We start from the raw sequence: 26,530 nt of genomic DNA, 5'->3' as shown, positions 1-26,530 counted from the left end.
AAGTTTGTTGGCGATGTTCTGTATATGTTCATTTAACTATAACGGACAGCTGTGCCTCTGCGACTTCCTGCTTTAAGGCTGAGCAAAAGCTGTTGGCTTCTTCTTGCTGGCATACATGCATCGCTCTGATGCGGATTCACACATGTGACGTCGCGGCTTCAAGCGCTCAGGCTCTGGCCTTGTGAGCTCCGGAGCCCCGCGATAGTACTGACGCAACGCGAAAGCACAGTGCATTGTGGATGTTTCACAGGTCGATGGCCTTTTCGATTATGTGTAATTCCGTTATTCCTATCTTCCATTTTTATGTTTCTATCTCCTCCTCTTGGAAGAGTAGGTCTCTTCCGGGGGCAGTTGCCAGCTTGCTCCTTGTTTTCAGATTGCTCTTTTAAAGTGTGTGTATGTTTTCACAGCAAATAATATGAATACTTTCGCTAACTGCAATTGACCGCCAAATTTCGCGTACTTAAGCCTATGTTTAGTTTATCGTTTGCCTTTAAGTTGTTCCACCTTTCTTTTATTTGTCTTTTAGTTAATTGTGCGTAATCTACTTTATTACTGATGAGCCGTTTAGAGGAGCGGGCGGGTGGAAGTGAGCAATACGCTATCAGACGTACAACTGTCTCTGTTGAATTTAGTGCACCATGTTTGCCTGAACTTTCGATTAATCTCTCTCGCTCTCTATTTCAGGGCGCATTGATCTTCCGCGAGGACTGGGCGACCTTTCAGCAATACCTCTGCTCTTAGAAAATGCGTGATAACCGGAAATCGCCATGTGACACCCCGACCACCAGCCGAGGTGAGTAACGCTAGGCTACACACTGCGAGCAGCGTACAAGGTGCGAACGACCCCGCACGACACGGTCATCCTCTCACTTCTTAGGGTCTTTCACGCTGGTCGCAACAAGCTGCCGAAGTGAGTCAGCGTCTCCAAATGTTTCACATTGAACGTTTTATGTTGCAAACATAAGTGATAAAGAAAAACGCGTACACACAGGTCGATTGCGTCTATGCCTCATAGCATTTTCAACTCATATTAAATGTATGAATTACATCTTTTGAGACCCTAGGTTACCATGGCTCTTCTTCTGCAATGACCTTAGAAAAAAGAAGGGAGGAGCAGTAAAATTTCGTTCGATACGCACAAAAGAAAACAAAACGAACACAATGAAACAGCATACCAGGGTACACAGTAACCTGGTTGCATATTGTGCGCTAAGTGCAAGTGTGAAGAGGCCAATGATCAGTCATCTTCTGTGCCACTGTTCTCGCTTTGATAACCAACGTCAGACTCTCCAGTGTGCCTTGAGTAGATTGGACGACAGGCCATTTACAGAAGCAAATATCTTGGGAGCCTGGCCTCACAGTTCACTAGCCCAGAGAGCAGTTCGAGCGCTTCTTCACTCCCTGAAGGCAACAGACTTGAGTGTCCGACTATAGACATCCTGCACCTAACTTAGTGCATGTGAACGTGCGGTATAGACTCATGTTTCCTCTCTCTCTCTTTCACTCCCCATTCCCCCCTCCACGTGTAGGTAAACAAAGTGGACTCAGTCTGGTTAACCTTCCTGCCTTTCCTTCTTACCTTCTCTCTCTCTCTTTCTGGTTGCATAATTTTGACCGATGGTGTGGCGGTGACGCAAAGTGTATCACCGTATTGTAGACGGACGCGGAATCGAGGCATGGTACCCCTCCTCGGCTGTCACTTAGGACCATATCGGTTATGGTTACGTGCGACGAGGCTAGATCTGCAGACCGCCAGAGGCGTACACCCAGCTTTACCTGCGAACTCCTACGCATATCAGAAAAGGAAAAAAAAATGAAATTCTCTGTCTCGATATCTCAGAATCTTCCGGTGTACGCCCAGGGCTTCACAGTTCGTTGGCCTCCGCGCATGACAAACGCAAGAACCTTTCCGCGTCTTCGCTTTTCAAGGGCAAACGTTCGTGTGTGTGGAGTCGAAGTTCAATGACTATAGATGCGTGATCGCGGGAGTTGCGGCGAAGAAAGGAAACCGCCGCGCCCTGCGTTCTTTCACCGCACAGAAGCGTCGCATGCAGACACGCTCTCGAGTCGGCAGCCCCGTTCGCTTTCAGTCCAACGCCGAGTCAAGTTTTCGCTATTTCTCGCGGCGGGGCCCCGCCACCGCCGCGGCTAGGTCAGTCACCGTCCGCGTCATTGTCGTCAAACACGCGGCATCTTCGGCAACGCGCATTGTGCATCCGCCGCTTGATTCGCACGCAACAACAACAACACTCCCGGTGTTGAGTGCCCACTCGTGTAAAGGTAAACTCGCTATAGTCAACCCCCCTCCCTTTGGCGTGGAATAAGCTTCCTCGGAAAAGGGGCCGCACACCCGTAAGTGCACGAAAGAGAACAGAATAATAATAAAGAAATGTGCCACGGGCTTACTTTCCCGCGAGATTTGTGCGCTTATAACGTTGGCGATGCGGCACACAGGCGGAAAGAGGCGCCGCCGAGCGACCGACGCGTTTTCGCAACTCGAAGCGATTTTCGGCTCCCTTTTGTGGCAGCGCTTCACGCGATTGTATGTAGGCAGTTTTCTGTGCGCCTGGTTTCCTTTGGCTACGGAAGAGATGACCTCAGTAGCCAAAAAAAAAAAGAAAGCAGCAACACAAAGTGACACGAACATCGACTAGCTGTTGCTCTTCCTTGACCGTGAGGAGTCGTTTTGGGTGGGCGCAGACACGTAGCCGACGACAATTTGCTCTAATGGCCGGTGGTTATATCGGAGAATGCACAGTAAAACCGCTGAGTAAAAAAAAAAAAAGCAATAAGAGCGAAGAGGGGTTATATCATCGACGACGCGTTTTCATGTCCTTTCGCGTACACCGCGCAGAGTGTGCGTGTGTGAGTTTGTGTGTGCGTTCTTGTCTGTATCTCTGCAAGCCCTCCCGCGGCGCTGTGTATCCACTTTTCGTTGCCCCGGCGCCGCATTTTCCGAGGCTGCTTTTTTTTTCCCCAAATGCGTGCTGGTCACGCGACACCCAAAGCCCGACCTCTAACACACACACACACGTAAGTCGCTATAGCGTTGCACGCACGCTTGTGTCATTTTGGTCACAGCCGGGCAGCTCGCTTTCCGTACCTCCCCATTTGCTTCCTCCCGGGGTTACGCCCCATCGAGCTCCTTTGCCCCTTGCGGCGCGCTTGTTTTTTACCCTAGCTCCGAGAAGCCGCTCTTGTGTCGTGCTCGCTTCTTGCTTAAATAACGCGCATTTCCACGGGGCCGGCGCTCCCAATGTGTCCGTCGCACGGAAGTGTTGCTGCTTCCAGAAGCTCCGCACAAATGATGCATGGTTCGAGGTACGGATGTTGCATGCCTCCTCGGCCAGAGCGCCATGCCTGTTCGTGGCTCCCTACGCAAATCAGCCGTGGGGTTCCCACGCACATTTACAAGTTCGATGGAGTAACCGGAAGCAATTGCTGGCACCTACCTCCTTCAATCTGTTGATGTCCCAGTTATGCTTAACTATACAGTTCGTTCGCTAACATTCGCTGACGTCATCGTTAGCGAATGTGCTCAAATTAATGGCGTGCGTGCTAAAGTACCGTGAACTCCAGCGCGACGCCACAATTTAACACATGCCGCCGCATAACGTGTCGGACATTAAGGAACGTTAAGGTACCGTGGCCGATTAGTCAAGACAAGGGCCTTGAGTGGAGACGGTTTATTTTCGAACTCCCGTGCACCTGGCATCTTTGAACGCGCTAGCCATAGTAAGCCTTTCCAGTTGCGAGTCTGGCGCGGAGCAGCTCGCAGTTTGCGAACTAGGACCCTGTGCAAACGGTACACCCGGCGTACAGTTGTAGCGTCATATCCCGCCGTTGACGCAATGCGGGTGAAATCTCTCGCTCAGATTTCGAACCGTCACGTAAACTAAATAGAGCCGTTCCCGAGCGCAGAAAAACACCGCAAGGACTATTCAACAATGACAGCCGGAACACCCGGCCTCAGAAGAAGAAGAAGAAGAAGAAGATGATGATGATGAGAAATAATAAATAAATAAATAAATAAATAAATAAATAAAACAAAGAATTAGGCATAGTAAAGCATAGTTTCGATTTATTCGCTGCTCGCGCCGTTCGATTGTACAAGCAGTCCGTGCACTATCTATCTCCTTAGTTTTGTCGGCATGCGCATTCGTTCCGGCCATTCTCACCAAGCACGCGTGCGACTAATGCGGAGAAGAAGCCCGGCAAGATGGTGTATAGGAGGTGCACGAATTAAAAGGATCGCCTCCGGCCTCTGTGAGCTCGCGCTCCCTATGCAAAACGCCGCCAGTTTATGATTATTATTCTTTTTTATTTTTTCTCTTCCAAGGCAGAGCAGTAGTGGTGGCGGCCGCGATGCTCCTCCGCTTTAGCCAAAGCGGGAGGCGCGCTCCTAATGCAACGACGCCTGCATGTTTTGCTCTCTGCGCCCTCGACGCTCCTCTCTCGAACAGTCTTTTGTTCCGAGTATCCTGACGAGCAGTTTATTCATCTCCTCCTCCTAGCGCGCACTTCCTTTTTTTGTTGGTTTGCCCGCTCCTTCGTCTTCTTCTTTCTTGCCTTACCTGCCGACGCTCTTATTCCTCTCTTTTCCACTCTTTCTCTTTTAGCCATGAACCGAATAATAATTGCGCCTCCGAGAGGCGCGGAGAGAGAAGCCCGACGCGTTTGCTGACGGTTCTTTTATGGAAATGAAGCGAACTAGCCCCGCGCACTGTCCGAAATCGTTTCTTGATTCTTTTTTTTTGTATTTTATTTTTTCCCACTCGCACGCAACAACGGCAACAAGCATACCCGCCAAGCCCGGGACCATAGAGCAGTCAACCGCGATTAGGTATACGAAATTCCTGGGTTTCTTTCTCATTTTCATTCCCGCATGGCTCGCGCGCGCGCTTTTCCTGCTCTCTCTCTCCCTCCCTCTCTCTCTCTCTCTCTCTCTCGTGCCCCGTGCTCTCGCTCGTGCAACAACTAGGGCTATGGTAGAGTGTACTAGACCAGGCTGTAGCATAGAGCGGCTGGCCTCTCCGTTCGGCGTTATACACCACCGCGTTTCGTTCGGCGCCGTCGTCCATCCGAGTTCGCCGGCGTCTCTTCTTTCTGCCGCCAGATGGCCGCTAAAGCGCACGGTGCGCGTACGGGTCATCAGGTGCGGCCAGCAGCAGCAGAGGGCTTCGCCGCGTTGCCGATTATTGAGGTAATGGTGTTGGCCTGTTCGAGGCTTCGCTGCTGCTTCGGCGTGGCCCTTGGTTGCCGATTAGCAAATGCAGATGGAGAGGAAGAGAGGGGGAAAAAAGAAGTCGAAAAAAAAGCGCAGCTCTCAACGGCCTTTTGTTTTAGTTCGCTCTCGTGAGGTGCGGCCTTTCGCAATCGGGCGTCTTTTTTTTTTTTTCCTCCTTCTCGGCTCGCCGCGTTTAATTTCAACCTTGAGAGTCAGAAAGTCGCTTCGTTTACTCCTCCCCTCCCATTTTATGCCAGCCTGGTCTCCGGGACTACGCGAGGTTGTTAATACTGCACAATGTGCCGCAGTGTGGTTAATCGTATGCAGCTTTTATTTCTTTCTTTCTTTTATGCGAAGCATATTACGAGGGCTCAACCCAGCTCCTCAGGCGCGGCGGTGTCGCCTTGAAACCACGTGACACCGTGACGTCACGACAGAGGAGAAGTGGCTTTGGCTCAACTCTTGCAAGATGGGCTGGGTGGGAATCGAACCAGGGTCTCCGGAGTGTGAGACGGAGACGCTACCACTGAGCCACGAGTACGATGCTTCAAAGCGGTACAAAAGCGCCTCTAGTGAATGCGGTGTTGCCTTAGAAACGAGCTGTTTCTAAGGCTCAGGCGTGCGTCGCTCGCTCAGGCGCACATTTCGTTGCCGCGCCGAACACTGCGTTGCTCGACGCTCACCGCGTCCAATGCGGGGCGTCCAAGGCTAAGAAGAGTAACGCATGAGTTGTTTCTTCGTCTAGCCGAACCAAATATAGCCAAGCAACAGCAGTTCACCAAGCTAAACAGTGGTTCAACAACTAAAATAAAGGCTAGTATGCTTCGCATCCTGGGCTTAACCTTACCTAAGCCACAGCCATTTTTTTTTCTTTTTCGCGACTGTGTATACAGCACAAGGAGAGAAAGAGAGGTAATCCAGCTGGCATCAACACTTTAAAAAATCAACACTTAAACAAAAGCAGTGGAAAAGGTGTGGTGTGGAGGGGGAGGAATATGGCCTTCCGTCTCTGCGCGGTTTTCGTTTTTCTTCGTTTGCCGCTCTCCTCCTTTTAATCCTAACGTTATCGGTATCAAACTGGTGAGAACGTATTCTCCAATGCGAATTCTTGTTCTTTCCAGCTGCGATACTGCTGACATTTGTGGTTACCTCTATACGTGGGCAATGGGAAAAGGGAAAAAAAATCAACACAGCTCAGTTCATCGCGTCTTCTCCTGCATGGATTACGCGGTGTACGCATCTTTCCTACCCGGGAGAAACCGACTTAGAGAGCACGCTAAACGAAAACGCTACATGGGCGACGAACGCAGCATGCAATTAAATGAGGCGTCGGCGGACAGCGATAGGAGGTAGCGCGCATTATTTAGGACCAACGAACTCCATCGCGCGGGCATGCTGGAGGAGCGTTATGCCTCTTTTCTCACTTTGCATGCCCAGATCGCGAGCGCCGCGAGTTCTCGCGGTGTGGATATTCATGCCAGCCATGCCCGCATGGTCTCCCCTCCCTCCCTCCCTCCCTCCCTCCCTCCCTCCCTCCCTCCCTCCTTCTTCTTCCCCCACGTGCTCATGTGCCAGGCATGATGCGAATATTCTTCGCGTGATTTACACAGGATCTCGCTCATCGCTTTCAGGAAGGGTTACCGAGTTAGTCCGAGATAATGGGTGCGAGAGGAAGGAAGAGGTTAATGCGATAAAAATAATAACATTGATGATAATAAGACGCGCTGCTCTGGTCCCAGCCGCGCGCACGAGCACGAGGTGCATGACAAGAAGCTAGGTGCTGCTGCTGCTGCTGGTGATGCATGCTGTTGTTGTGTGCGCGTCGAAAAGAAATCGCGGAGGCACGAATCCGATACACTCGGGTGCGTTTCCTCGTGCACCCCTTTATTGCTTTCTTTAGAGTGTGCTTTTCTTTCTTTTCGCCCGGCTTGATTGTATGGAAATATCTCGATCCACGTCGCCGCGTGCTTTTGTATAGTATACACCTATGTACGGGAGGGTGTGCGCGGTAACGGCGAGAAGCGCCTTATCGGTCTCCAAACTTCGTGTCCGCGAGTCGACCGCGGCGAAGCGCCCAGAAAGAGATTTTGATGCTTGATTTTCGTGTTGTTCGCCTCCCCTCCCCGTATGCATGTCCCGTGTATACGTACGTACACCTTCGGCGTGCTGTTGCTGCTGCAAGCGCCTCCAATGTGGCACGGGCGTGAAGCATGCCTTTCCCGGTCTCGCCGCCGCTAGGTTCTTCCCTTGTTTATAATACGCGCGGCCCTTTATTTCGGATCCGCTCTCCCTTCGAAAAGAAGACGACGAGACACGGCAGCGTGCGGTTCTCGCGGCGTGCTCCCTTCTCTTCTTCGTGCACGAGGCTCTCTCTCTCCCTCTGTCTCTCTGTGGTTCTCGTGCGTGCGCATTTTCCGCGGGGGCTCGAGATCGGGACCGCGAGGTCTCAGCGCGCGCCTCGGCTGCGTGATGAGCGTGAAGATGCGAAAAGCAGCCGGTCGAACGTGAGAAACACGGAGAGCACGAATCTATCCGCAACCACTCGAGCGAGCGCCTATATGCGCGCGTGCGTGTGCTGTGTTCGGGGGGTTTCTTGGGAGCGAGCTTTTTTTGTTGAGCGGCGAAGAGAGATCCGCTCGTTCGATGGCCGAGCGAGCGACGATGTATGTGGAGCCCGCGTTTTGCGAACAATAATATAACGAGACGCGGCGGCTCGAGCAGTGGGCGGGCAGAAGCTTGCCGGTCGATTTTTGATTGCGAGGGTCATCGTAAAGGTTGCTTCTCCGCGTGGCGGCGGATAGTGAAGGATGCTCTTCCAGGGGGCGGTGAAGGGCCGCCGTTCGTTGTGATGTTCGTAATGACGCTTTGGAATCGCAAGAAAAAAAAATGTGCAACGTGGTCGCGCGTGACTGATTGTTTCCAAAATGGCATGGTTGCGACGTCCGTGCGAAGGAATCGCGGCGAGTTTTTTGTGTCTGCATAAGTGGCATTCTGCAGTAACATTCATGTAAACCAGATGTAATATTTCTTCATCAGCTATGTCCAGGTTGCGCAATCCTTCCGTACGCTTAATGGGAACATAATTCTTACTAAGATCAGCGTTTTAGCGCACTGTTTGCGCACAACAGTCAAGTGTTTCCTCTCGCAAACAATAACTGCACTGATTCTCTGCGCCATTGTAATTATAGGAGAAACATTGAGGAAGCCGCACTGCATGCGCCTGAGTGACTTATCTTGACGCCACTTTCGCTTCCGCATATACGCACCTACTCTCACCTGCAGTCCTCCTAGGGCGCTTACCTTCGCGTGTTTGTGCCCATTATACGGCCCCTGAATAGAGGCAAAGGAAAAGCACCCGTGCGGCTTCACGGCCGTTGTTGCGCTGCGAACCGCCTTTTTCTTTATGGCACCGTCGTGCGAGCCGGTACTGGTATCATTGGTCACCTCATTCGATTGCCCTTTTCTTCTCTCTCTCTCTTCTGTTTACTTTTTTTCTCTCTCCGAGTTCGTGCGTTCTTCCGCAGTGATCAACTCGCCCAAGAAACGGAGAAGATAGCCGCACACGCCCGGGCACTGCGGCTGCGGGCAGAGGAGAAGAGCTCGTGCTCACGCGAATCTGCGCATTTCGTGCTCGGGCGCGCGTCCAACGGCGCGCTAATATACGCCAAAGGCCGGCGCGCACGTAAGCTCTTAATCGCGTGCGGCCGCCATTTCGATGCGATGCGGCGACGACGCTCCGAGTCCGGCAGAAGAGGAAGAAGGGTGCAGGCCACGGAGCTTCTGCCGATAGCGATCGCCGCCAGAGCAAGCAAGCAAGCAAGCAAGCAAGCGCGTTTATTATATATATATTTTTTTCTTTCCGAGTCCGTGCCTCTCCGCCAGGAATACACATATACACGCGGAGGAGTGGGCAAGAAAAGAGCATCGTGACGGATTACACGGGTGGCCTTAGGCTATCTGCACCATCGCACACGGGTCATCTCCTCGTGCGCTTCTTCGCGAAGACGCTGCGGACTCGAGAGTGAGAAACGATCGCCGGGCCATCGCGTATATAGCCTCCCTCGGTTCTTCTGTCCGTCCGTATTCTCCGCAGAACCACGAGCGCGGGCGCGGTGGTGCGCTTTACTATACGCGCCTAGAGCGAATGCAGCGTCTGCGAGCTCTCGGCTGGTTTTTTTTTTTTTTTCTGCGGTCTCCGATTACCGCGGTTCGTGGTGCTTCTGGGACCCTGCAGGTGCTGAGCTTCCGTGCGGCGTGACTGATCGGTTCGTTAAGCACGTAGCTCGCCAGTGGTGTATGTTTAATAGAACGCTTCGAGCAATGGGTGTTCAATGTTGCCGGCCACGCGGATGAGGCGCGAGATGACCCGTGACGGGGTTGTTTCGCGGTGGGAGCATGCCACGCACAAGCGAGCAACCTGCATGTATGCGGCGCGCTGATTCGGCGTTTGAGATTCGTCTTTGTTAGCAGTGTATACGGTTCGGATCTTAAAACCCGGTGGTAGACTCGTACAATTAACTATGAATGGTTGGCGGCTAGTGGACCTCGCTAGTCGTGCTGCAGGCTTACTAGCGGGAAAGATAAGGAATGATTTGCAGCTCGCATTCATATTCGCACGAAGCATGAAGCAGGTGTGCCGTCGAGATCGTTGTCTACGGAAGAAGTTACACGGTAGGAAATTATGCGGAACTCATGCTCCCGCCTTTCGGACGAGTCGCTTTATCTGGCGCATAGAACGTTCAAGCATATGTAATTCACGCCCGACAAGGACATGCGCAAAGAGGAATGAAATACACCGATTACTGTACTAACAAACTATGGAACTCTGACACACTGCTGTCATCGAAAGATCACTAAATAAGTATAGATACGTGCTTCTTGTTTGCTTTGTTTGTCCGGTAAATCGGCAGGTCCACCAGATCGGGTACGTATCAACAAATCTCCGCTCCTGTATGTCAACTCTCGACAACGCAAATATCAGAAGATTTCATATAGCTGTGAAGGGCAGCAATCTGAATTTTGGCGACGCACGTCGTTTATTACAGCGTAACTGCGGACACAGAAAAGAAAGGATGATGCTGCGGTGACTTGATCAGTGCAAATGTCCCATATATGAAGTACACGCTTAAATATTCACTGCATATCGAAGGCCTCCAATTTTGCAGTCTTGATGTCACGATGTAGCATACGAGGGTCTATTAGACAGTTACCTGAGCCTAAGCTGACGTAACGTGACGCCTGCGCCTGGAGAAAGGACGTTCCACGTCCGACGCCTTCGCCGTGAGCGGTGCTCGATAGCACTCCCAAGGCTAGCCTTGTACAAATAGGCAAAAACCCATAAAAAAAATTGGAGGACGTTTAAGGTTCGCGATAATATTAAAAGATTCCTGACTGCTTCTCACGCTTCCCGACAACTGGAGCGCATGTAACCATAATCTTTGCCGGGAAACGCTGGCCCCGAACGCTATGCACGAAGGCGGGCTTTGTGGTAGAAACGCGGCCTCTTGCGTGGGGCGCGATGCGACGGAGGCGAGCGCCAGCTGGAGGCATTGCAAGGAACCAGACGGCGAGCGCAAATGGCGGACGCCGCGGCCGCTCTGTGAACGCCGAGGCCGAAATGTGTGCGCTCCCATCAATCAGCTCCCATCAATCCCACCAATCTGCTCCCATTAGTAGCAAGTCATCTTTTTGTTCACTTTTGTTTCCCTTCACTCTGTTATTCCTATAATATTTCAATTACTCATAACAACGTGCGTAATGTACTGTGTTCTATTTAAGTCTTTAGATTTTTCCTGTTGCTCTTCCTTTCCTCTTTCCTGCCCTTCTTCCTATCCTCCATTTCTGCGTTGCTGTCACCTCCCTTCAGAAGAGTAGGCAGGCGTTGTGCCCCTTCCGGTGGCAGTTGCCAGCCTGCTCCTCGCTTTCCCTTTCCTGTTAACTGTGTATATGTGTATATGTGTTCAAAACAAATAATAATAATAATTACTCATAACAATTTACTTCCTCTGCTCTTTCTCTGATTTCATTCTCTGTTACCTTGCATGCATTCGAGTAATAAAAATACGAGTCTCTCGGATCCCCGTATTCTTATCGCTCATTGCGAAAGCATCTCAAGCGACAACTCGTCGCGAGAGCTTTTCTAGCCCCAATGCCACGCCAATGAACGCGGAAGCTTAAACTGTAAACCCACCGGAACTCGCTTGTGGTAATTGAAAGCCTGCCGAAGAAGTGCTTTTTTTTTTCCACTTCAAATGGGCAAGCGGGGCTCCCTGTGCTCTGAGAGTCACGCTCTTCCGACCCCTCAGTGGGAAAATGGCGAGCGGCCGGGAAATCAGCTGCGCAACGTACCATCCGGACGTCTGGGCATCGCGTTGAAGAACGGTGAGGAAGGCGGGCTAGGTAATAGTGCCGCAGGGGCTGGCGGGGGGGGGGGGGGGAGAGGGGGGGTCATGAGGACCTCACGCGCAGCTGCGGTTGCCTTTTGCACTTTTCGCGACCGTCAGGAAGTCACGCCAAAATGTTATCGGGAATAAAAGGCGCAGGTTCATCTCAAAAGAAGAACAAGGCGCCGGCTTTCTATTTGTCCCCGTTGACGACGAGTGGAGTCGAGTCGAAACTGGCTCATGCGATAACCGTCTGCTCGTGGTCGTCGACGGCTCTGCTGCTATCACGGACGTCGAAAAAGCGCGCTCGAGAAACATTCTTTGCCTTTTCTTCGCCTGCGTCTTTCTCGCTCTCGTATGGACTTTTACACCGAGTGTTTCTTGCTTGAGACTACGCTCTTGTTCTTCCCTGACTTGTTCTCTCTCTTTCTTTCTTTTTTTTTCCCTGGCTGGACGTCCGGCAAAGTCGTGGTCCGGCGCGTCGAACGCCTCCTCCGCCGACGCCGGGGAACGACATTCGTCCTGCGGCGGCGCAACGGTTTGAAATCTCGCTTCTCTTGAGCGACGCTGCCACGTCTCTCTCCGCATCGAGAAGAGGAGCACGACGACGGCTTCGAGTGCTTCGAGAAGCAAACGCCGCCGCGGCGCCTCCGCCGCGAACAAGCGTCGGTCCGAAAAGGCGCGACAAGGGTGAAGTGTAGAGGGAGAAAGAGGAGGAGACCCCAAGGCGCGCGAAGAAAAAACAATTTCAAGTTGCTCTTCCACCGCCACCATCTTGGTTCCCACACTCAGCGGGTGCAAAACAAGCAAAGCGAGGGCAGCGAGCGCGCACGCGAAGCGACGCGCGGAACGAGAAACTGCTTCAATCCTGGAAATGTTTGCGCTTTTGTGCGTTCGTGCGCGCAAAGCCGCTGCTGCTCCTCTCTAGCGTAGCAGTCCTCCCGCGTGTGTCTGTGCGGCGGGCAGACAGACAGCTCTCCGTGCTCCTCGCGTGTTTGAGAGAGTGGCTCGTCGGCTGCGTTATTCACTCGCTGCTTGGCGTCTGTTGAACGCCTCCGCTGCTGCTGCTGCTGCTGCTACGAACTGCTGCTTCTTTTCTCTTCCGCTCCTCCTTCGTCCTGACTTTTGAGCGGGACAGATATGTGTGCGTGAATATACGCGAGGCCAGGCGAGGGAGAGAGAGAGAGCGTGCGCTGCTCGGGCCATCCCAGCTACCCAACCGATCGTTGTTCATTCCGGCGACCAGCCGCCTTGTCACCTTTCCTTATTTCTTTTCTTCTGGTCGAAGCTGTTTGATCTTCCTTCTCCGGTGGCGCTGGCTTTCTGCCGTTGGAAAACTTTCCTTTTTTTGTCTCTTTCGCGCGAGTCCGCTTCGTTTCTCGTTTCCTCCCTTACCGCGTCACGCGTTTGGAAGCGCACCGCTTCTCGCACCTCCAGGAGTTCGCGCACACCGAGCATGTGCCTTGCATGGGTGCGGCTCTGGCCACGCAAGCCTCTTCACCTGTTACGGCCGCCCCTCTTCCTTGGCATTACGGCGAACGAGCGGCGTCGCTGTCCTCGTGTTGCGTTGGTTTTGTTCCTTGCATTCTTTCTTTTCTTTAGTTTTCGCCTTTCGTGCTCGCCTTCTTTTCGCAGCTGTTTGCCAATCCACTGTGCCAACTTTGAGTGTTTCCTTTGTTTTTCGCCCTGTACTCTTTTCTCGTGAGACGTGTTTGCGTTCCCTTCGTCGACTTCGACCGGACGACGTCAATTCGGTGCCCTAAACGAATTCTCTGTTTGCACGCCGGTTCGCTGGCGGACATCGTCGAGAAGCCCAGGGGTGAGGGGGTGGCTGGGCGTGGGCAACAATCCGTGCAGAAACGAGAGAATAGCAGCTGCCCAGACTTTGAAAAGCGCCCGCTGTTATTCTGCTCCTTTCGCAAAGCCTGCTCTTCGGTAGCGTTTAAAAAGAAAGCGTTTAAAAATAAACCTTCGAGAGGAGAGAGAGAAGCAGTTGGAGGAGCCTGCACAAAGTACACTCGGCCACAGAATATTACGGACCATGAAATCTGAGATAAAGCTGAATATCTCCGCAACATCACAACGCAGCCTGGTATTCGCATTTCGGGCCTCGACTCGAATATGCTATACAGTTTTACTAGCTGCTGCTACAGGCTGCTCAGGAATTGAACGTTTGCCGATATTGCGTGGTCCTCAAGCATTTGTGGCGGCCGGGTATACATGGAAGCAACTGAATTTTATGGCAGGGAATCTGCTGGCATACAGTTGAAAAGCATCTGACTAGTAAAGATGTTGTCTACTGTCTTTGTGAGGCCGTATATTGTCGGCATAAATATTATGTCGCATTCTCCTCGCATGTCACTGCTGGCTCGGCTGCTTCCGTTATCGCTGGGATCGGCCACTAGGCGCGACAATTGATAACTGGCCGCGACCAATGATAGAAAAAAGGCAAATTAAAAAAAGTAATGGATCGTTGTATAGCATTGGTTTGATACCATATGGATTTGACGTACGCAACAAAGATAGACGCTACTGCTGGCTGAGGAAAACCCGTTTTTGCGGATATCTATTGTCGATCACGTTCTTCGAAAGATATGGGGATATGATCCATCCGGGACACCTTAGTACAGGAATACAATTTACTCTGGACTTCCGAATTGTCTCTTCTTGGCAGACACCGTACTGTAAAGAAAGAAAAAAAAATGATATCTTCACGTTTAGTACTCACGAATATTCTGCCTTTGGGGCCAGTAAACGATAGTGTATCTTGTACTAATTTGCAGAACGCGTCACGCCCACTTAGCCATTGCACTTGATAAAAAAAAGAAACCTAACTTAGTTCGTTACTGCATTTTCCCCCAGATTGGAGCAACCCATGCTCCAATCAAGCAATCCATGATCATAAGTTCATAACAAGTCTTTTTTTCACAAGTCTGATAAGGAATTACATAAAAGATCGACACAGGCGGGGACACAAATACTGACGCAGTTTGACTATCACTGCCAAAAAAATTCTGAGCTGTGTCGACACAACGTTACCTTTGACCTTTGTTTCGCCCTCCTTTCTGCCTGTCCAGTTTCTTTTTGACAAAAATATATTTGTATATCAAAAAGACTGCTTATACTCGCCACAGAAAGAGTGGCGGCTGCCCCTAGAGTACCTTCTACACGCACCGTCACATTTCCTTTATCCCCATCCGCTCGCATTTCTTCTGCTTACTTTGTCTTACAGCGCAAGTGGAGAAACACTCGCGCCTACCTTGACGTTTCGTGCATATATACCACTGTCAATGTTCCTTTACGCTTCGCGTGTTTTGAAAAGAAGTCGGCCCTCTAGCTACTGGCCCTCCCAGCCTTCCGTCTTTCTTTTTCTTTCTTTTGTTTTTCTCTCTTTCGCCACATTGTTCTGCAGGCGGTCTTTGAGCCTTGCCCCTGCGTTTGTTTTCCCACTTCATATTCTCGGCCGTGAATTTCGAAGGAAACGAAGTACGCAGTTTTTCATGACCGCGGTTTCTTTTTTTCTCTTTTTTGTTTCTTTCTTTTTTTCACGTGGTTACTTGTTACATAATTTTGGACTGCCTACATCGCCCGCCCTCCCTTGCCAGCTCAAAGCGGATGAAGAAACGATGTTCCTCCCACCTGTTCGGCGTGTTCAGTCAAGCGTGTGTAACCATTGTCCAAGTTCGTTAGACCTATCTACCACTCTTTCTCTCTCTCTCTTTATCCTGCTCGCGCAGGACAAATGAAGTGCGTATCTAGATAGAACAGTACGTGAGATAAATTACGGGTGGACACGCATTACTGTTGCCTCCTGGACCAAAGTGCTTGCACGGCCATATTAGTGTTATGAACAGCTCTCCGCTGTTGCTTGCTTGCTTGCTTGCTTGCTTGCTTGCTTGCTTGCTTGCTTGCTTGCTTGCTTGCTTGCTTGCTTGCTTGCTTGCTTGCATTGTCTTACTGACAGTTCGCATTCTGAAGTTTTACACGGTGTCTGGTCATTGCACAAGGATGAAAAAGTGAGCGCTTGTGCTGTGTTCTTTCCGTCCTTGTTTCCTCCGTTGGCACGTATACGGCTTGGTCGCTGGCTTCGCTCACGCATAGGTTATAGGGCGTAGTGTATGTTGCACGTTGGCAGTCACGCGTTTGCGGTGCCGAAAGTTCTGTCTACCTTACTTGTGGCAACCTCCGTCCGTGAATAATTCTTATGAATCTTCGCGCTTCGAAGTTATGTCTCAGAGCGTGGGTGCGGAAATCTTGAGATAAACGTGTTTTGACTGCACGTTGTTTTACATTGAGCGCATCTCGGAAGTTACGCGCAGCGAAAATGGGATGTATACGTCAACATTTCCTGGCGTGAAAATATTTCTGTGAAAGCGACACGCCAAGGCTGAAACCATCTGTTTCCAACTCCGGCGTGCACGGACGAGTAAAACCTGCGCATCTTTCGCTCATCCGCTTCCCCTTACCGTCAAGCAAGAGGCATCATGGGCATCAATTTCTACTTGTCCTTTTTTCTTTATATTTTCCAAGCTTAGTGACGCGGCCTCGAAACTCTCCCATGTTACATTTTCGCTTATATAGCTTTCTGGGGATTCCGTTCCTAGCTTTTCTTTTGTCGTTCCTGTAAAATTCCATCCATCAAGCCAGTACGCCGCAAAGCACAGCGGTAACGCCCAGTGCGCGGCTGTTCAATCATTTCGTGCTGAACGAGTGGTCCCGGGCGACTTAGGTTTCGTCATCGGCCGCAGCTCGTTGCGCTGCCGCCCCTGAGCGACCGTGTTCCTCCCACGGCAAGCCGGCTAAGTGCACCGACGAGTCCTCCCATGGACACGTTGGGCTTACCTGCGGCGACGAATTGCGTCGATTCAATGTGGAATTCTCACGTGCTCCGCAAACGTACACTGTGGGCGTGTCTTGCTCAAACATTTGCTTCGCGTGCAGTTTTCATTTGGTTCGCTCGCTGTCGCGCGAAGCCCTCTCTAAAGTGGGAACTCGCTCGAGGACCCGTGGGCAGATGAGGAGAAATACACGTCTCGTTTGAGATCACTCTGTACTCCTATTCATTTGCGTGTCGTTATGTAAGGGGAGTGTTAAAATAAAAGCATTTCTGTTGGGGAGAGAGGAGTAAGGGTACGTATATGGTGAAACACGAGGCGCATGTTTGGCACTGATCGAAAGTAGAAAGAGAGAAAGAGAGAGTATGAAGATATAAGGAGGAAGTTACTTTAATGAGAGCTTGAGAAAAGGCTAGTAAACGCATCAGCCTTTCACATTGTGTGAGCAGCTCGTGTAGCCCTTCCATGGACATTTAACTTAAAGGTCACTACACTATGCTCTGCCCCTGAAGTTTGCTTGGTTATTAGTCACACCTTAGTTTGTCATTTGACGGCACCCACTGCGAGAGAACCAAAGGACGAGTCCAGAAGGCTTTTCCGTCATGTGAGGTGGCATTGGCAGATCACATTTCCTAAAATCCGCTCGCTATCCCGACTGGCCGGTGCCTGTACTTAACGGCTCCCCCCAACAACTCTAAGTATAAGTGGGACCAGTGTTACGCCAGGGGTTTCTGACGTCGGCTCAGTTTGACCCAACGGCACATCGGCATTGCTTCCCGGGCTGCTAGAGGCTGGAGCTTCTGTCATAAGAACTGCTTTATCCGTCGAGGCTGGGAAGACAGCATTATGAGGGCATATCGACCAGTTTAACAGCGATGTAGTCACTAAGGGTATGTCATCCAGCTCTTGTGGCATTTGTCGCAAGTATCCTCCTCCTCCTCCTCCTCCTCCTCACCACCACCACCACCGCCACCGCCACCGCCACCGCCACCGCCACCGCCGCCGCCGCCACCACCACCACCACCACCACCACCACCACCACCACCACCACCACCACCACCACCACCACCACCACCACCGGTCATGGCAGAAGCATTCGCCAGAAAAGAAAAAAAGTTTGTCCTCGCCCAAGACTCCATTCTGAATCTGTCAGTCACGTTGGCGTTCTAGTCGTCGTTGGCGTTCTAACCATCGTCGTTTATTTGTCCGCCGTCGTCGTCGTAGTGCGTCGTTGTCCTTTTGGTTGGGTTAGTTGCCGCTGCTTTGAATGGCAGTTATAGCTTGCTTTTCGGTGGGTTTCTTTCTTTCTTTCTCTTTTGATGAGGGCTATTAGGCATGCCTCTCGTCACTAGAAGTCACTTTAGTTCATTCGAATAAGTCACGAACACTCCGGCATCGTTGGTTAAATAACCAGGATAGCTTGCAAGATCATTCTCGAATTCCATCTGCATGTCAACGCCGAGAATCCTGAAGCTGACTCGGTGAGTGTCCAACTCTGATCATGAGCTCGCAATTTGACGGACCTGATCATTGTACCGCCGCTCGTCTGAGGGCGTGGTGAGAGCGGGCGTATAAGCGTAGCGCAACGCTGACACGCGGGCGTACGTAGCTTCCTCGGCGTTTGCGCGATGCAGCTGAAGGCCAAATCACTGGCCAAATGAAGGGCTGATTCCGGGCAAGGCATCCCCCGTGCAGGAATTCTGGTTGGCGTCTTACGTGTAGAGCCGATCTCGCGTAGCTGGCGTCTTGTCACGCGCGTGCTGGTCGTCCGTGCCAAAGTATATGGATGAAGTCCTCCGATAGAGCGTACAGAAGAGGTAGACGCTCGGCCCAAATTATCGCTCCGTACCTCGACGAAATGCACACGCGCTCAGCTATGTGGCCCGCGCGGACGCACCGCCGTCGTGGAGGGGTGTGCGTGCGTTTGCGCGCTTACTTGGTTTCTTACGTTTTGTTGCGAACTCGTTTGCCTTTGGTAAGTGGCTTCCTCTGCCCATTTCGCGCTCGTCGGATGCTCGGAGCCCCGTAATAGAGCCAAGAATGGTTCGTGTCACGTTACATTAATCCTATCCCGGAGAACTTGGTTCCGTCGGGACGCTTTGCAACGATGCTCTCTGTTCGGCGCCTGCATGTGCATGGTTGAGCCACGTAGGCGCGCCGCGTTGAGCCTAACCTGTCAGCACTTCTCAGACGCGCAATGGTGCTCGCGAACGTGGCTGTCTTTTTGATGCGCATGTGCGTTAGAGAACGAGGCAGGGAGAAAGAGAGAGAGAGAGAGCAGGAAAGAGGGAAGGACTGGAAAAGAAAAACAGGTGATCAACTGTCGGCTTCCGATTTCTCGAACGAAGGGCTGATGTACCGAGGCGCTGTCCATGCGGCAGGTAATTGCTGTTTTTCGCGGAGCGGTAGACGTCCGCGCGCTGAGCATTCAGGTTCGGGCGCGCGGATTCCCTGCCGTTCGGGCCGTTCCGTCGCTCACAGAGGGACTGACTGACATCGACCGTGCGACCGGACGACCTGAGCCCTAATAAAAAGCCCAAGCGGTACCCTTTCCTCTATTTTTTTTTTCTTGTTCCTTTTATACTTACTGTTCACCGCTCTGTTTTCGGCGCGCCTGATGGATGGTCGGTTCCGTGCGCCCGTTCGCGTCGTAAGTAGAGGCTGCGATGAAGTGGGGAAAGAAAGCTCGCGTTGTGTACACACAGTTGCCGGCAAAATTGGCGCAGACTCCGGCAGCAGCGGTGGCGGCGGCCGGAGCACGGCGTAAGTACGACGAGCAGCCTCCCCGTCTATTTTCTTACGGCGGCTTCCGCGGAGCGGCCGCTGCTCGTTCCGTCCGCGACGTATTACGGACGGGAGGCTCGTGATATTTGCAGAAAGAGAACGGACAGCGCTGATGAGGAGGGAGGGGATTGGTGCATTTTTTGTGTGTGTGTGATTTTCCTCTTGATGCATGAACGTAGAAAGATCCCAGCGCGTATACTATAGTGCTTTCATGTACGTACGCGAGCTGTTTCCGGGCAAACGCAGTCGTCGCCCGCACTTTGTCCGAGATCCTGTGATAGCATAATGCCAGACTAGTCGCACGGGGACTAACAGTAGCCCTGCACCACACGGCTGAGTCGTGTGTTGTGGACAGAGGCTTCCTCCTGTGTGCCCGTCATAATTTTCTTTGACTCTCGGAAGGCGGCGTGGCCCGAGGAGCGGTTCTATCTCGCTCTCTCTTTGAGCGCGTGATTTCTGGTGTGGTTCGGCGCTCCGTTATCATTTCGTCACGTGTCCATTAAGCAGTGCCGTCGTTTGAGCTTCGAGCGAAACGCGCCTGTCCTTGGCCCCTATAGCTGCTTCACGTGAGGAAGGAATCTGATTCTGCAGGACGGAGTTGCAAGCTTCTCAAGATTTAATCATTTGTCTCTTATTTGACAGGAGTTGAGTGATGACGTGGCGACGTGACATGCGTCACGCTGCACAGTAAATAATTGCTTCGTGTCATAGGATTACGTACCTTCGCCGCAGAGCCACGATAATGGTCATTATTATGCTGCTATCGGGGACGCATCTGTCTGGATGTGAACGATATATTAAGGAACGCCTTCCGAGAACGTCGCATGTGGTGGCGCACATGCCTGTTTTCTTTCTTTTTTCGTGCGTGCTTCATTGATGCTGCATGAGATAGTCGTCGCTTTTATCTTGAACGGTTTTATGCCGTACCACAGTACATTATTGTGTCCCTCTTCATGCTACCCGAAAAGAAGTGCTTTCGCAGACTCGCTCGGGGTTACTGCAAATTGGAGCTGAACCTTATTTTGTCACAGTGCACTTAGCACCTTGTAGTACATAAGCCAAGAGATTGCATTTGCACTCCTGGAACTCTAGAATGGCTGGTCCATCGTTTGACTACTAAAGCGATCAGCATCCTTAGGATGCTTCATCACTTTGCTTTGTCTGACTCACTACTTAACTATATCCGTCAGTGCCGCCAGCTGTTTTCGCGCCAACTTGAGTCACTGGGTATGTGCCACTGTTCAATGACAAATACATATATATATATATATATATATATATATATATATATATATATATATATATATAAACGAGAAGAAAGGGGGTTAACCCAGGGACCCGATAATTATTAGTCATATAATGAGAAGCCAACAAACACTGACACCAAGTACAACATAGGGGAAATTGCAAGTGCTTAATAAATGAAATAAAGTAATGATAAATTAATGGAAATTAAAGTGGATGAAAAAACAACTTGCAGGTCTGTGAGTGGGGGCGCTGGTTAACACTCCCAGGGTTCTACTAGTACACATAAATACCCAAGAAAGTGGATGGGGAAACGCCGCCGCGGTAGCTCAATTGGTAGAGCATCGCACGCGACATGCGAAGGCTGTGGGTTCGGTTCCCACCTGCGGCAAGTTGTTTTTTCATCCACTTTAATTTCCATTAATTTATTATTACTTTATTGCATTTATTAAGCACTTGCAATTTCCCCTATGTTGTACTTGGTGTCAGTGTTTGTTGGCTTCTCATTATATGACTAATAATTATCGGGTCCCTCGGTTAACCCCCTTTCTTCTCGTTTATCACATAACGAGGGTCTCGAATCCGGCAACATTGATGCCTTCAGGTAGCATATGTGGGTTTATTGACCAGTTGCCTTCACCCGAAAAGATCACGTTCTCGTGACGCCTGCGGCGAAAAAGACGTTCCACGTCCGCCGCCAAGGTCTGTGAGTGGGGACGCTGGCTAACACTCCCAGGGTTCTACTAGTACACATAAATACCCAAGAAAGTGGATGGGGAAACGCCGCCGCGGTAGCTCAATTGGTAGAGCATCGCACGCGACATGCGAAGGCTGTGGGTTCGGTTCCCACCTGCGGCAAGTTGTTTTTTCATCCACTTTAATTTCCTTTAATTAATCATTACTTTATTTCATTTATTAAGCACATGCTATTTCCCTTATGTTGTACTTGGTGTCAGTGTTTGTTGGCTTCTCATTATATGACCAATATATATATATACATACATATATATATATATATATATATATATATATATATATATATATATATTTCTGCGGTGCTGGGCGGTAACAAACCGCCAAGTCATATGTATTCAAACTTTTCTGAATATATATTGGCACACGTGCCATGCGTGGACTTCTTGTCGGCACCGCCAGATGGCGCATCCTGTCCAGAGGGAAACGTGCGAGAGGATCCCGGCTGCATACGCGCATCATGCATGATGCGTTTGCGCGGTGGCAGTGCGATGTTGCGCTTCATTGCTTCTATACGAACCGCATTAACGTCGGCGCCCTTCGTGAGGTGGGTCCTGCCGGAATCTTTTTACTAGTTCAACAAAACAAAGCTGCACTGCGGCTAGAAATGGCGTCGTTCCGAAACCGTACAGTTTTTGTCTGACCGACATTCTCGTATTCGTATATCGCCGCTTCACGGGTCTAGACTTCCAGGCCGAGTTTGTCTCGGCCTGGACCAGATTAGCGTTCATCGGCAGTTCGCCCGCTAAAGAAGTGTCCCGTCGCATTCTCTTTGCATCGCACGCCCCTTCTCTGCGCCACGGTTCCTGGTCCCGGTCCACACGTGCGGTCTCTGCATCCGGGAGTAACGCAGAGCCCAAAAAATAAAGAAAAAGTGACCGCGGCACTAAAAATCTCGACGGCGATGCTGTTGCGGCGGCGTCTCGCGCAACAAAGAGAAAACACGCGCGCGCGTGCGTCGTTGCCCGCTTCGCGGCGACTTGCTGAAGGTGCGGCGCGTTTTATTCCCCGGTTGGGCGCGTTTCTTGTCTCAGCCTTGATTCCTTTCGCGTGCTCCGCGTAAAGGTTACAACGCAAACAACCGTGCTGCACCGCGGAAAGATGCAGAAAAAAGAACAGACAGAGGGAAGAAAGAAAACAAGGTGAACAGCGTGGTAGGGTGGAAGGCTAGGAAAAAGAGTTTGACGCTGGTGGAGGATGGAGCGTAAAAAGGCGCTCGGTCGAGAGAGGCGGAACGGCTAGCAGAAAGCATCGCACGCGGGGAGGATGGAAGAGTACGACGAGTCGAATGTATAGGGGGCCCGACGGCGGCGCGGTGCAGTGAAGACGGCGCGCGGGAGCGGCGTGGCGGTGGTGGTGGCGCGCCGACAGCCGACCAAGGTCGTCGATCTGTCAGAGGGAGCAAGCCGCGATGCTGCTCGCAATCCTCCTTCCCCTCCCTCTCTCTCTCTCTCTGTCCGCGCGTTGAGAAGCCGGCGCGTTACCGCTGCTGCGACTGTGGCCGCGCATTTGCATGCGCACGCCGCGCGGTCATGGAGCGGCGGCGGTTGAGTCCGGCGCCGTTGGAGGCGCACGTAACCGGAGAACGGTTGCAGTACGGTGCAGCGACGGCGAAAGGCCGGAGCTGCGTATGTCAGCTCGTGGGCCGGCAAGGATAGCTTTGGCGTGACGTCACGTTGCGCTTCGTCCGATGCGCTCGAAACCGTCGCTGTGAGAGCGTCCGTGGCGCTGAAGAAACGTGGCAGCAGGAATGTGGCAGCCGGTGTAAGCTTCCACGATTGTTTCTCACAACTCGCTCAAGTGTTGCGCTTGCGCGTCGACAGTGACCGATTTCTGTAATTGCGCCGTCAGAGTGTAGATGCACAATTCTCCCCAACACTTCTTCACATTTCCCCACCTTTTCATATAATAACTGATTCTGGTTTACCGAGATTTGAACGCTAGCATGTGGAACAATACGCTGTCGCTGAAATATTTCACATGCCTCTCAACAGCACGGTGACATGTTCGCTTACCGAAAATACGCCTAAAGCTTCCTTCATGGCAAACTGTATCTTTAATATGTTGCGGTTTCCTTTGCGTGGAGTAACAAAATTTGCGCATCTACCGATGCACATATCTTTCTCGCCTTAGTCGTACATGTCACAGATATGAACTCATTATCGTCTTCCCCGTTGGTTCATTCGTAATCGCTCGAGCATAGCGGAGGACCGAGCACTGGCACGCCGGAACTCCTCTGATCGGTTGGGCACGCTTCCGGGCTACGCAGGACTGCACGCAACTAGCCCACAGTCGTGACTTGGCCCGGGGGCTCGTTTGGCTCCCGACTGTCGATAGCAGCCCTCGGCGTGGAAAACGACCGTGTCGTCTCCTGTCAGAGAGAATCCACCGCCGCGGAGACGAAGCGGCTACGCGGGCATTTCGACTCTGCCCGGTCCCGGACCGCCTTGGCGCGTCGTGGGGCTCGGGGATTTTTTTGACGACTGCTGCACGCGGCGCGTGAGATGCGTAAACCTGGCAGCACACGTCCGCCGGCGGCAGTGCGGCAGAGAGACGCTCAGTCGCGCATGCACTGCGGTGCTCGCTCGATCCCTGAACACGTTCTCAACCCGCTGAGAAAAATCCGGTGCTAGAGAGGCGACTGTTGCGGACATGCTCTCTTGAATTTAAACAGATTGGCCCTGTGCGGCAAATCTGCAAGTGGTTATGCCTGTTTGGGTTGCAAGGACACACGAGTTTTAAACGTTGAAGACACACGGCTTATAATTTTACAGCGATAGCCTGTTTGCTGACAGTTCAACTTTTGCGGCGTCCGTATGCAGCACTATCGTGGTAATATGTGCCATCGTTATATTCCCTTGAGATAAGGGACTACAAGAGAGAGAGAGAGAGAGAGACAACTTTTATTCTGAGCAAGCACACTGTGCGGCCTAGGCTGGCGGCTTCGTGATTCCAGATAAGTGCAGGCCAGAATACACACACACACACACACACACACACACACACACACACACACACACACACACACACACACACACACACACACACACACACACACACACACACATACATACATATATATATATATATATATATATATATATATATATATATATATATATATGCCTTCATCCCGGATTTCAGATGTGCAGGTCACCGTTCCCGACTGCCGTTTTCATCGCCGAACCAGCAACCGCGTGTAACCGCAGCAACCTTATCGCGTAAGGAAATCTCTCTCTCTTTCTCTCTCTCTCTCTGTGTACGTGCGTGCGTGCGCTTCTTTTAACCCTTCCCTCTCTGTCCTCTTTCTAACCCCTATGTCCTAACCCTAGTGTAAGGTAGCAAACCGGAGACTGATATCTGGTTAGCCTCCCCGCCTTTCCTCTTCATCCCTCTCTCTTTCTCTTCTTACCTTCACAGAGTTGGTTTGACCAGCTGACTTCTAAGTTTTGTACTATCCAGTTATGGTTGTTATCCAGCCGTTGTTTTTTCTTAGTATACGCACGTATTGCGTTGGTTTTCTTTGTCCTCCAGGTCGTTTTGCGCACTTTACAAGCAACACCAGCGTGACTAGCTAGATGTGATAGAGGATCTAATCAACACTCTCTGAGTATATTATCACGTCAGAACGCATGATATAGGACGCAGAGCTTTCGGCTGGGACTCCTGGCTGCTCCAGTGGTGGACAATTTTTTGTGCTTCGTTACTTAATGACTGGCAGCAAAAGAATGCGTTTCTCGCGACAGATACGGTGGCGTACGTAGTGGCAATGTCGACATTGTAGTACACCGCGACTACAACATTTTTTTGTTTTGGTTTTGTGAAATATAGTGAGAACAGTAATGCCACTTGGTGTCACGTTCCAGATGGGAAGTATGTCGCTGGGAGAAGCATTAGAGTAACTTTAGCTAAGTGCGCCGGTTGCATTCTTGAACGGGTGGTGATAACGCGGCACGGCTGAACAGACCGCTGTCATTGCACATTCCTCGTAATTATCGCGTCCTGACGGGAACAAGGCCCCTTACGCGTGCGATCTTCAGAATCGTAAGCGGGATAATTAAATATACAGCCTGGTCAAAAAAAGAAAGAGAAAGGCTCCACTGCGGCAGCGGCGGCTGCACCTTTTGTGCCCATCCTCAGATGCATCACTGAGGAAACGAGCTCGTTTGTCGCGAACGCCATTCGTCTCTGCCACGCGAACGCAGATATTAGTCACCGGCGGCGGTGACGTTCGCGCCTGCCTCAGCAACGCTCACTTTCCCGTGCTGTATACGCGCTGTACGCATACCACCATGTTGGGGATGGTGGGGTGTGGAACGGGGTTTGGTAGGCTCGTGTAGAGAGTAGAGAGAGAGAGAGAGAGTGCTGTCTCGAATGCGCGTATACGTACCTGCGTGCGGCGAATCGGCTCCTGGCCGGGTGCCAGTGCGTGGTCCGCACCTTTTATTTATTCCTCTCCGGTGCGAGCAGAGAGATCATGGCTTTTGCGCGTGCGAGCGCTTAAGAGGTGTAATTAGACAGGCGTAAGAAACAGATTACCTCGAGAGAGCGCCGTTTTACGCAGGCGCGCGCGTTCCTTCGACAAAACCAGGAAGTCTGATCACTCACTCGCTTTCTTTTTTTCTTTTTTTCCTATTCGTTCTTTTCAATTTGCGCCCCCCCCCCATGTCTTTTTCATTTTTATTCGAGGATGTTTCTGAAACACATACACGCCCTTGTCGCTGCTGCTGGCAGTATTTCGCGCTGAGTTCTACAGACACACGTATACATAACCGTCGTGTGGGTGGTGCCATCATCGTTGTTGTACACGTGTACACGTTCGCCGTTAAACGTGTTTTTACGTGTACAGGTGGTTATCCATTCTTTTTTGTGTGTGTGCTTTTTTTTTTCTCCTGACATGATTCCGCAATCGCGTTCTCTTATTTTTCTCGTTTTTTTTTTTGTCTGTCTCTCACTTTTCTTTCGGCTACTGATGTAACCTCTCTTATATCACCCCTATTCTCTTTGCGTTGTTTTATGTTCTTTTCTTTTTCTTTACTTCTCTAAGCTGCTTCCCGGATATGACTCCTGCCCCAGCGCACTTTTCCTCAAACGCCTGCCGCCGTTGCCGCAATTGAAACGCTTTGTGTTCTTTTATCCTTCTTTTTGTTTCTTTTTCCTTTTTGTTAACGGAGGCAGGAAAAGCCCTGAAGTTTCACGAAATGGCGTCCTCTCATTACACAGTAGTTCGCTCCACCAATTAGCGGCCTCTCTTGTCGGTGCGCCATTTTTACCTGAACTTGCGGCTCCGCCACGCTTGT

The 26,530-nt window shown here is 51.2% G+C and overlaps 1 protein-coding gene across 3 annotated transcripts in view; it reads left to right on the top strand.

Moving 5' to 3' along the window:
• Positions 1–26,530, top strand: part of LOC139056302 (zinc finger protein castor homolog 1-like) — a 599,701-nt gene that overhangs the window by 261,602 nt on the left and 311,569 nt on the right. For all 3 annotated transcript variants that reach the window (XM_070534445.1, XM_070534447.1, XM_070534446.1), the window contains one exon: positions 688–796. The gene's annotated coding sequence lies outside the window, so the exon portion shown is untranslated. The remainder of the gene's footprint in view (positions 1–687; positions 797–26,530) is intronic.

This window comes from Dermacentor albipictus, chromosome 2 (assembly GCF_038994185.2).
Source record: "Dermacentor albipictus isolate Rhodes 1998 colony chromosome 2, USDA_Dalb.pri_finalv2, whole genome shotgun sequence".
NCBI classification, from domain to species: domain Eukaryota; kingdom Metazoa; phylum Arthropoda; class Arachnida; order Ixodida; family Ixodidae; genus Dermacentor; species Dermacentor albipictus.
This window is presented reverse-complemented; position numbering and strand designations above follow the sequence as displayed.